Raw genomic sequence first — 9,118 nt, forward strand, 5'->3', positions numbered from 1 at the left:
GTTTCCACTTGATTGTCAGAATTTATTCAGTCCTGTGATCTACTGGGCTCCGCTCCTGCTCATTCTCGCCTCTTCTGCATTCTGACCTGTTCATACTTAATGGAATTAGGATTAGATATATAAAGTCCTAAGCTTCAAGGGCCCTTTAAGAATCATATAACCCAACATCTTTACCTTACTTCTAAAGTAACTGAGTTTTAAGTCTATGGCATTCTCTGCCTTCTCAACCCTGTCCTGAACCAGGACTGAATAAATAGGAAAAGGATGCTACATACCAAGTCTCTCATTGAATACAGCTCCTTCCACGGCATTGGTCCTTCTATCACCACAGAGGCTTTACCTTTGCCACTATTGTGAATTTAATGTAAGGAAATACAGTGGTATTTCTGTTCATGAAATTTTATAATTCACGTATTAGTGTTTTTCCTGAATTTTAGAATACAATGTATCATGTCTTCACAGGATTTTAGCTGGTGGTTAAGGTGAAATTGTTGAAAATTAATTCAGAAAAGCATCAGCTTTTACGAACATTATAGGTATTATCAATCTCTTCATTTGCTGTGCTCCATAATGCTTCATTTATTATATTTTTATGGTTCCTCTGACAATCTCCTCTCATATATCTCATTTCATGCCTGCCTTCTTTTATACTACAGGCATCTATACTATAAGCAGGGCCCATGTATTCTTCACTTTTTGTGTTCTAAACCTCTAAGATTATATCTAGCAAATAGAAAGGGCTGAGTGAATAGTTGCAGAGCAAACACTTTTTTTTCTTTGAACTGAAGATACAGTGCCACCTGTATTAAATAAAGCAGTATAAAAATCAAGAAAAAGTACATATATCAATGAATTTCTGCAAGATATCTTAATTGGGCTTCCCTGGTGGCGCAGTGTTGAGAGTCCGCCTGCTGATTCAGGGGACACGTGTTCGTGCCCCGGTCCAGGAAGATCCCACATGCCGCGGAGCGGCTGGGCCCGTGAGCCATGGCCGCTGAGCCTGCGCGTCCGGAGCCTGTGCTCCGCAGCGGGAGAGGCCACAACAGTGAGAGGTCCGCGTACCGCAAAAAAAAAAAGATATCTTAATTTTAGAGCTCTTGTGCATATTGAGAACTGAGAGAAATTTGAAGAAATGACTTAGACAATTTTTAATATGTTTCTAATTTCTTTATATAAAACCAGGAGAGAAACAAAATAGTAAAAGAAGCAGGATCACTTAAATTGTGTATTCTCTCATTTATTAAAGGTATTATGGAGTTTTAAGAAATACTGGCTTGAACTGGTTTATCCATCTAACAAAAGAAATTGTATGTCTATCTAGGATATGCAAAAAAATTCTGTGAGTTTTAATTTGTGTGAGACAATAATGAGGGACTTCCCTGGTGGTCCAGTGGCTAAGACTGTGCACTCCAAATGCAGAGGGCCCGGGTTCGATCCCTGGTCAGGGAACCATATCCTGCATACAGCAACTGAAGATCCAGCATGCCACAACTAAAAGATTCTGCATGACACAACGAAGATTCCACCCACGGCAACGAAGGTCCCACGTGTCACAAGTAAGACCTGGAGCAGCCAAATAAATAAATATTTTTTAAAAAGACAATAATGAACATAGTCTTTAGCAATAATACATATACCTACTTCAATTTCTACATTTCCAACTACTCTTTATCTATCCAAGGATGAAACCAATTTCTCAACAACAGATGTGTAGATGTGTAGTGAACACGGCTCTTAGACATATAGTAATATTTGTCATATTGTAATTCCAAGTGTTCCTACAATGAAATGATTGCTGTTAAATAAGGAAAGACAATTGTTCTTAAGACTGAGGAAGCAGCAATTTATTTGTCTCCTGGATTTGGTATTAAAAAGAGGCTTTGGATAAGGCTTTTGGATTATTAAACTACTGACTAGTACTGTAAACACATATTATTTTTTAAATTGGGGTATAGTTGCTTTACAATGTTGTATTCATTTCTGCTGTACAATGAAGTGTATCAGCTATACGTGTATATATATATCCCCTCCCTCTTGGGCCTCCCTCCCACCCCTACCCCCATCCCATCCATCTAGGTCACCATAGAGCACTGAGCTGAGGTCCCTGCACTATACAGCAGGTTCCAACTAGCTATCTTTTTCACACATGGTAGTGTATATATGTCAATCCCAATCTCCCAATTCATCCTACTCCCCCTCCCCCATCCACATATTTGTTCTTTACATCTGCGTCTCTATTCCTGCCCTGCAAATAGGTGCATCTATACCATTTTTCTACATTCCACATATATACATTAATATACGATATCTGTTTTTCTCTTTCTGACTTACTTCACTTTGTATGACAGACTCTAGATCCATCCATGTCTCTGCAAGTGACCCAATTTCGTTCCTTTTTATGGCTGAGTAATATTCCATGGTATATATGTGCCACATCTTCTTTATCCATTCATATGTTGATGGACACTTAGGTTGCTTCCATGACCTGGCTATTGTAAATAGTGCTGCAATGAACATTGGGGTGCATGTGTCTTTTTGAATTATGGTTTTCTCAGTGTATATGCCCAGTAGTGGGATTGCTGGGTCGTATGGTAGTTCTATTTTTAGTTTTTTAAGGAACCTCCATACTGTTCTCCATAGTGGCTGTATCACTTTACATTCCCACCAACAGGGCAGGAGGGTTCCCTTATCGAATCATCACCTAAAGCTGTAAACCAGAGGCAGTGAAGAGTCCCATCAGCAGACTCTGGCTGAAATTTCCTTTGGATCTTGCCAGAAAAATTTATCCTTGGATTTCTCCTTTTCTAAGGCAGCAAATAATCCTTGTGTACAGTTTGCACATGTGAAAATAATGTGTTCCCTCTAGTTTTGCTCCCTTGTAAGGGAGCCACATTGACAAACTCAAGAACATACTTCTGTAGAAGCGATATAGAAGAACATTTCTTAAAATGTATTCTGTGTAATGCCAGTTTGATTAGATTTTCCTTTTTCTAAATGGGAAAAGGATTCTGTGATTAAATAGTTTAAGGAAAGTGCTTAGATAGACTCTTTTAACGCTAGACTTCTTAGGAGCTTTAAAATGCTACTGTGTATCATCTATCACCAGAAAGGAAATAGAGAATACAGTATTTTCCAAACTTAATGACTACAAAATCTTTATTCAACCCTAAAGCATCTTGTGAGAATAATGTTCTGTTAAAAACAATTGTAAAATTTTCATTCATGTTAATGGGAACAGAAGTGGAAAGTCTATTAATGGAGAAAACCGGGATGAGTTCAAAAGTTAAAGGTTTCTTTACATAAAAATAAATGCAAATGACAAAAATTTATCATTTTATGCTGATATATCTAATGCCAACTAAATACAATAACATTTTTTCTTTCCCCATTCTATATTTATTTGTCTTTTCTCCCATAGTGAGAACCATGGCTCCCAGAAATATCACTGTGTTTACAAATTTGCTCAGCCCTACAATACATAATTCCTGCTTCTGTACTCTGAAAGGATAGAAGCAATGGAACTACAGCCACAGTGAGCACACCTTACCACTGTATCTTGTTTTCTAAATACTGTTCCCTATTAAAAGTAAAATAGGAGTACTTAGAGAAATGGCCAATTCCAGGGAAAGTAGAAGATGATTCTGGAATATCTTACTGTGTCAGAAAGTATACAGACACTCAAAAATGAGGGGTCCTGTACAAATGACACAAGAACCAGTTTTGAAAAATTTCCCACTGTTGGCCAAATTTGGGAAAGTAAATCTTCAAAATAACTAATGACAGTTATGGATTAAAACACAATGGGTATTTAGAAAAAATTATTGTGGAGACCAGAGATGTGCAGCAGGGCAATACAGATATATAGCAGTTTTTACTATCAAGTTAACACTGGGAATATTTTCTTATAAAATTTAAAATAATTGGGAAGAATTATATTTGTTACTTATATACAGTATACTAAATATTTTAAAAGAGTAAGTGACTCACTTCATTACAGTTTTCTAAATGATTTTGTTGCTACCCAAGGATGCTGTGAAAATAAGTGAAAAGAGATCTGATCAATGAAAAAAATCACAACAAACATAAAAAAATTCATGATTTACATAGTAACAGTAAAAACCAAGCGAACAAATAAATTCAGGGAGAAGGGAAGACTCTTACAGTAGAATGCAAACTGATCATTGTCAAAGAATGATAGAGTTAGAAAAATCACCATTCTTCAACTTATATAGTAAGAATAAATTCAGGCAAGAATGATCTTTTATAGTGTCTTTTCTACATTACCTGTGGCTTAACTCTTTGTAAGTGAAATTATAAGCAATAATTATAATGTGTAGACTACATAAATATAAAAGAATAAGGTTTATAGAAAAGCTCTATTAAAAGTCTGCATGCAGTGCTGATGGTTTTCTTTTTTCACAAAACTATCCCGAATTTAATAATGTGATTTAGAATTCTTAGCAGCATTTTGACCAGTTATCTAAATTGGGTAGCTTAGACTTCTGTCTCTAATCTTCAGAGTCATTAACTTTTTTCTTGATGAGTTCTGATGTACCATATGTTCTTTTCCAATTTTCCTTTTTGTATCATTTCATCTAACCGAAGCTAACATCAAAGTATAAAATTGACTATTTTACCTACACGCTCCTTTTTTTGTCTTTTATATAGTTGTTTTGATTAGATAATTTGTTGCTAACCACCTGATGTGCAGTACTTTACATCTACTTTAAAATTTTAAAAACAGTTGGTTATATTTGATATGTTAGCGAACATTAAGGAAATAAGGAAACTTATAAAAAATAATAATCTTATAAGAAAAATTCTTAGCAGCTTTCTAAATTTATCAATTACTTTTTCTAAGTTAAACACATTTTTATAATACTGACTAAAAAACTCATATAATTTTCACATTCTAAAGTAATTAGTGATATTTTAGGTGACTCTGTCAAAATAACTAACAAAATTGTAAGTTTCTACAATTAACGGGACTTGTTTCATTCTTTTTTATATATCTTCTTTCTTAGTTTCTGGGAAAGTACAAGTAGGCATTATGAGTCTAGGAGATAATTTTGACTTGAGATTAAAACCCAAAAGTTAGTTATAGAAATAGAAAGTCATTTGGTAATTTTTTGAAATTTATATATATATATATATATATATATATATATATATATATTCAATTTTGATGTGATTCAAACCATAGTGTAGTCAAGTTATCTTGTCATAATGAATATCTGTTTCATCACTACTTAAAATCTAATTTGAGATATCTTTCAATGATACAGATATAAACTGACAAGTTAAAAAAATAAATCAAGCAAACTTATTTCAGTATGGATGGTAATTAAAATTGCTTGATTATTCCTTGATTTGCCAAATTTCCTGTCTTCTCTAAAATAGGGAAATCAGCTGTCAAAGCACTTGAAAATATATTCTCTATAACGAGAACATATGTTATATAAAATATCTAACCTACCTAACATAACTTTATGTTCTTGTACATTAAAATACCTAATACAATGATCTAGTTGTTAGGACTTATCACTGCTTTAAAGAAATTCTCCATGGAAGAAGAATAGAAAATCTAATCAGTGAAGAAAATGCACACGTTTTCTGTTATTAGTCTATTTATTTGCAAAGTCAACTGGATATGAATTTAGTCCTCCTTAAGAAAAATAGTGCAAGTAGTCCTGTTCTTTATGATTTAATAATTACAGCAAATATTGTGTAAGTTTAGGTTCTCGAAATATGAATGTATCCATCTTGCAAAAGATATAAGTAGAAGAAAATTATGTCAATTAGCTTGGCAAGATATTGCAAGAACAAATTAGTCTCCTTCTAAATGGCCTCAAAGCAGTTTCCTGCAAGGGAAAAACATAAAGGATAATATCCAACTTCACTGATGTGGAATTAGGAAACATCATCTGAATTGCTGAAAAATCAGAATCATTAGAAAATCACTTAAAGACAATCATCTCCTGCAAAAAACATAACATATAAGGTCATTTTAATACTGCTGCTAATGAAGATAGTTTATCTGGGCCTGCTTTATTGATTAGATCAAAATTATGATTAGATTTAGACATCAAGTTCTGGTAGAGGTAAGGACAAGGGCTATGCTTTATTTAACTTTGCATATGGGATGGCTAACTTAGAACCTTATATATAAAATGAACATAATGAAAATATTCTGCATATAAATGGCTGAATGAATGGCTGAATGAGTGAAACGTTTGAGGAGTTTGTTTCAACTGAACAAAATATCTCATAAATTAGTTTTTTCCCTATAATAATTATATTTTACTTAAAGGTAAACTTTAGTTCCATATATTGACCACTAAGAAAATTAGAAATGGCCTCATCTTAGTTAAAATGTATACTGGAAGAACATGAACTCAAAGGAAATTGTTGAACACTTGTTCTGGTTTTTAACACAACCATTTTATTCATTAGAAATCCTATGTAAAAAATACTTAACTATAGTAACATTTTAATAGAAAATTTAGAAAAAGAATGTGGGATTAATTATTTGATTAATATTGTCACCAAAACCCATGGAGAAAACTTAAGTAGAGTAAGGGGTTATCAATTGCAGTGAAAGGGAAAAAAGATGTTGCTATTTCAGTAGGTTAAGGGAAGGCCTCCTCGATAAGGTGATATTAGAACAGGGACCTGAAGAAAGAGAAGATAGCCCAGGCATCTTCCTTCCCAGGTCTTCATCTGGGGCCTTGGGTAGAGGTACCTCTGCTGTGACCTCCTTAGGAAGTAAGAGGCAGAAAACCTGAAGGCAATTTTACCCAGTCTGACCCAGTACTTGTTCACTCCTAGTCCTTTACCTTTGCTCTCCTCCCAACCCAAGGTCCGTGAAACTGCCAGCGCCTTTTGTTAAGGGCTTCCTCAAACCCTGAGTGACCCAACCCTTGCTTCTGTGTTAATCCACCTGACACCAGACTAACGTGCCATTCTGGAGAAGTGAAAGGGGGACTTGGAGCTCTACCCTATTTCAGACTCTAGCTTATATCATAGCAGTAAGTAGTTAAAGGTTTAACACTTTCATTTTGGGTTTGCTGTTTAATGCACTACTCGGACACTTGATGGCTCAGCTCTCTCTCTCAGTTCAGCTCCTGACAATGTAAATTATCCTTGTGTGTGTGTGTATATATATATATATATATATATATTTTTTTTTTTTTTTTTCTTTTTTTGCGCTACGCGGGCCTCTCACTATTGTGGCCTCTCCCATTGTGGAGCACAGGCTCCGGACGTGCAGGCTCAGCGGCCATGGCTCACACGCCCAGCCGCTCCGCGGCATGTGGGATCTTCCCGGACCGGGGCACGAACACGTGTCCCCTGCATCGGCAGGCGGACTCTCAACCACTTCACCACCAGGGAAGCCCCTTTGTATATATTTTTATCAAAACAAATTCCATATATTTTACCAACATTGTGTAGCTTAAATTTATCCTGAGGTATTTTCCTATACTTGACATGTATTATGATTTTAACATTTCCTGATATTCAGGTAGTTATTCCAAAAATTCTATAGGCACTTTGTTTTTGATAGACAAATACTGCTGTGGCCTTATAGTAATGCTTTCGTATTCCCACTAATGTCTTGAAAAATGAATAAACAAATCATATTTCATTCACTAGGCTCTTTCTCCTGCTAATTCTTCTATCAACATTGTTAAATAATTATACCCCCAATGAATTAATGGTAAGCTGCAATCTTGGTGTTGTAACTACAAATTACTTTAGCATAACTGTAATTAGTCAATTTTTAAAACCTTATTTTTATTGCTTGTTTGGTATAAAAGTTGATAAAGTTTAACCTACATTAAAATCTGTCATTATTTAATAAATGACATTCTAAGTTTTTCTTGAGAAGATAAAATACTGAAATTCAAAGACAATGCCATTTTGAGCCTAGATTTACAGGAAAAAAGTTAACTATGAACCATCATGAAAAGTGAAATATATCTATTAAGAAGATTGCTTAGATTTTACCTAGTACCTTATGTTTCATAAGAATTTTGATATTCAAATGTTACTCTTATTTTTATTTTTAATGTTGTCAATAGGATTCAAAGGACCAGAATGTCTTAGATACAACAAATACAGTTCACTGAGGTTTATATAGAGGAAATTAAATAGAAATAGGTGTCAAAAGCTGGTTCTATTTTCAGCTCTGGCTTGCTAGCTGATGACTTCTATCAAAATCACTGAACTTCACTGAGTCCCAATTTCCTCAATCTCTAAAATTAATTTAGTCAGAACATTATTACAGTAATCAAATTAGTTGGTAGAGTTAAAAATAACATATATTGTGCTGTATACTACTCAATCCTGCAGTACTTTACTATGATGTTAAGTTTGTGGAATGTCTTGGTGAAATATATTGGATCTTCCATGTGGCAACAGGTAGACCACATCTAGGAAGTCTGGAGCCTTCCCTTTCCACCTCTCAATACCTTCAGTTCTTTGCCCCTTTGTTTCCTTACTGCCCACCAGGCCAAATGACCTCAGATATTCCTTTATTCAAAGGGCATTTGTTCTTGTAGGATCAATCCCTTCTCTCAGCAAGAACCCTCTTTCCTTCCTCACATCCCACAGGGCTAGATTGTCCGGGCTGGTCAAAGTGAAGGAACACCAGTCAGAAAGGAATGGCCTTGTGTTAGAATGAACTCTGGAATTAGCCTTGAAAAGGCTCATATCTTTGGCCTTAATTGAGTACTTCTTTAACTTTCGGAAAATAACTAGTTCTTGTTTTCTTAACTGTGCAATGGGACTAATGGTACTCTTTAGCTACTTCTAGACATTGTGAAGATCAAATGAAGTAAGGTCCCCTAATGCCTTATAAATGGTAAAACATACAAAAATAAGTGGATATTACAGTTCAGAATACAAAAATAAGTGGATATCACAGTTCAGAAAAACTCATCCATTCTAGCAGAAGGAAGGCAGTGAAGACTCCCTGGAACCTCCCATCATTATGAAAAGTTGTTTGAGTGTTTAACAAAGGTCTTCCAGAGACAGTATCTCTCCTCTATTGCTTAACTGGAAGCATCAGTATAGAAGACAGACTGAGGAAGATGTATTTAGTCAAGGAGGTATTATT

At 34.9% G+C, this 9,118-nt stretch overlaps 1 non-coding gene across 1 annotated transcript; it reads left to right on the forward strand.

Annotated features, from left to right (window-relative positions):
• Positions 1 to 1,376: 1,376 nt before the first annotated feature.
• TRNAW-CCA (transfer RNA tryptophan (anticodon CCA)) lies at positions 1,377 to 1,449 on the forward strand. Its single transcript has one exon. It is a non-coding gene; the product is annotated as a tRNA-Trp (tRNA).
• The last annotated feature ends 7,669 nt before the right edge of the window (positions 1,450 to 9,118 follow it).

This window comes from Pseudorca crassidens, chromosome 4 (genome assembly GCF_039906515.1).
Source record: "Pseudorca crassidens isolate mPseCra1 chromosome 4, mPseCra1.hap1, whole genome shotgun sequence".
NCBI lineage: Eukaryota > Metazoa > Chordata > Mammalia > Artiodactyla > Delphinidae > Pseudorca > Pseudorca crassidens.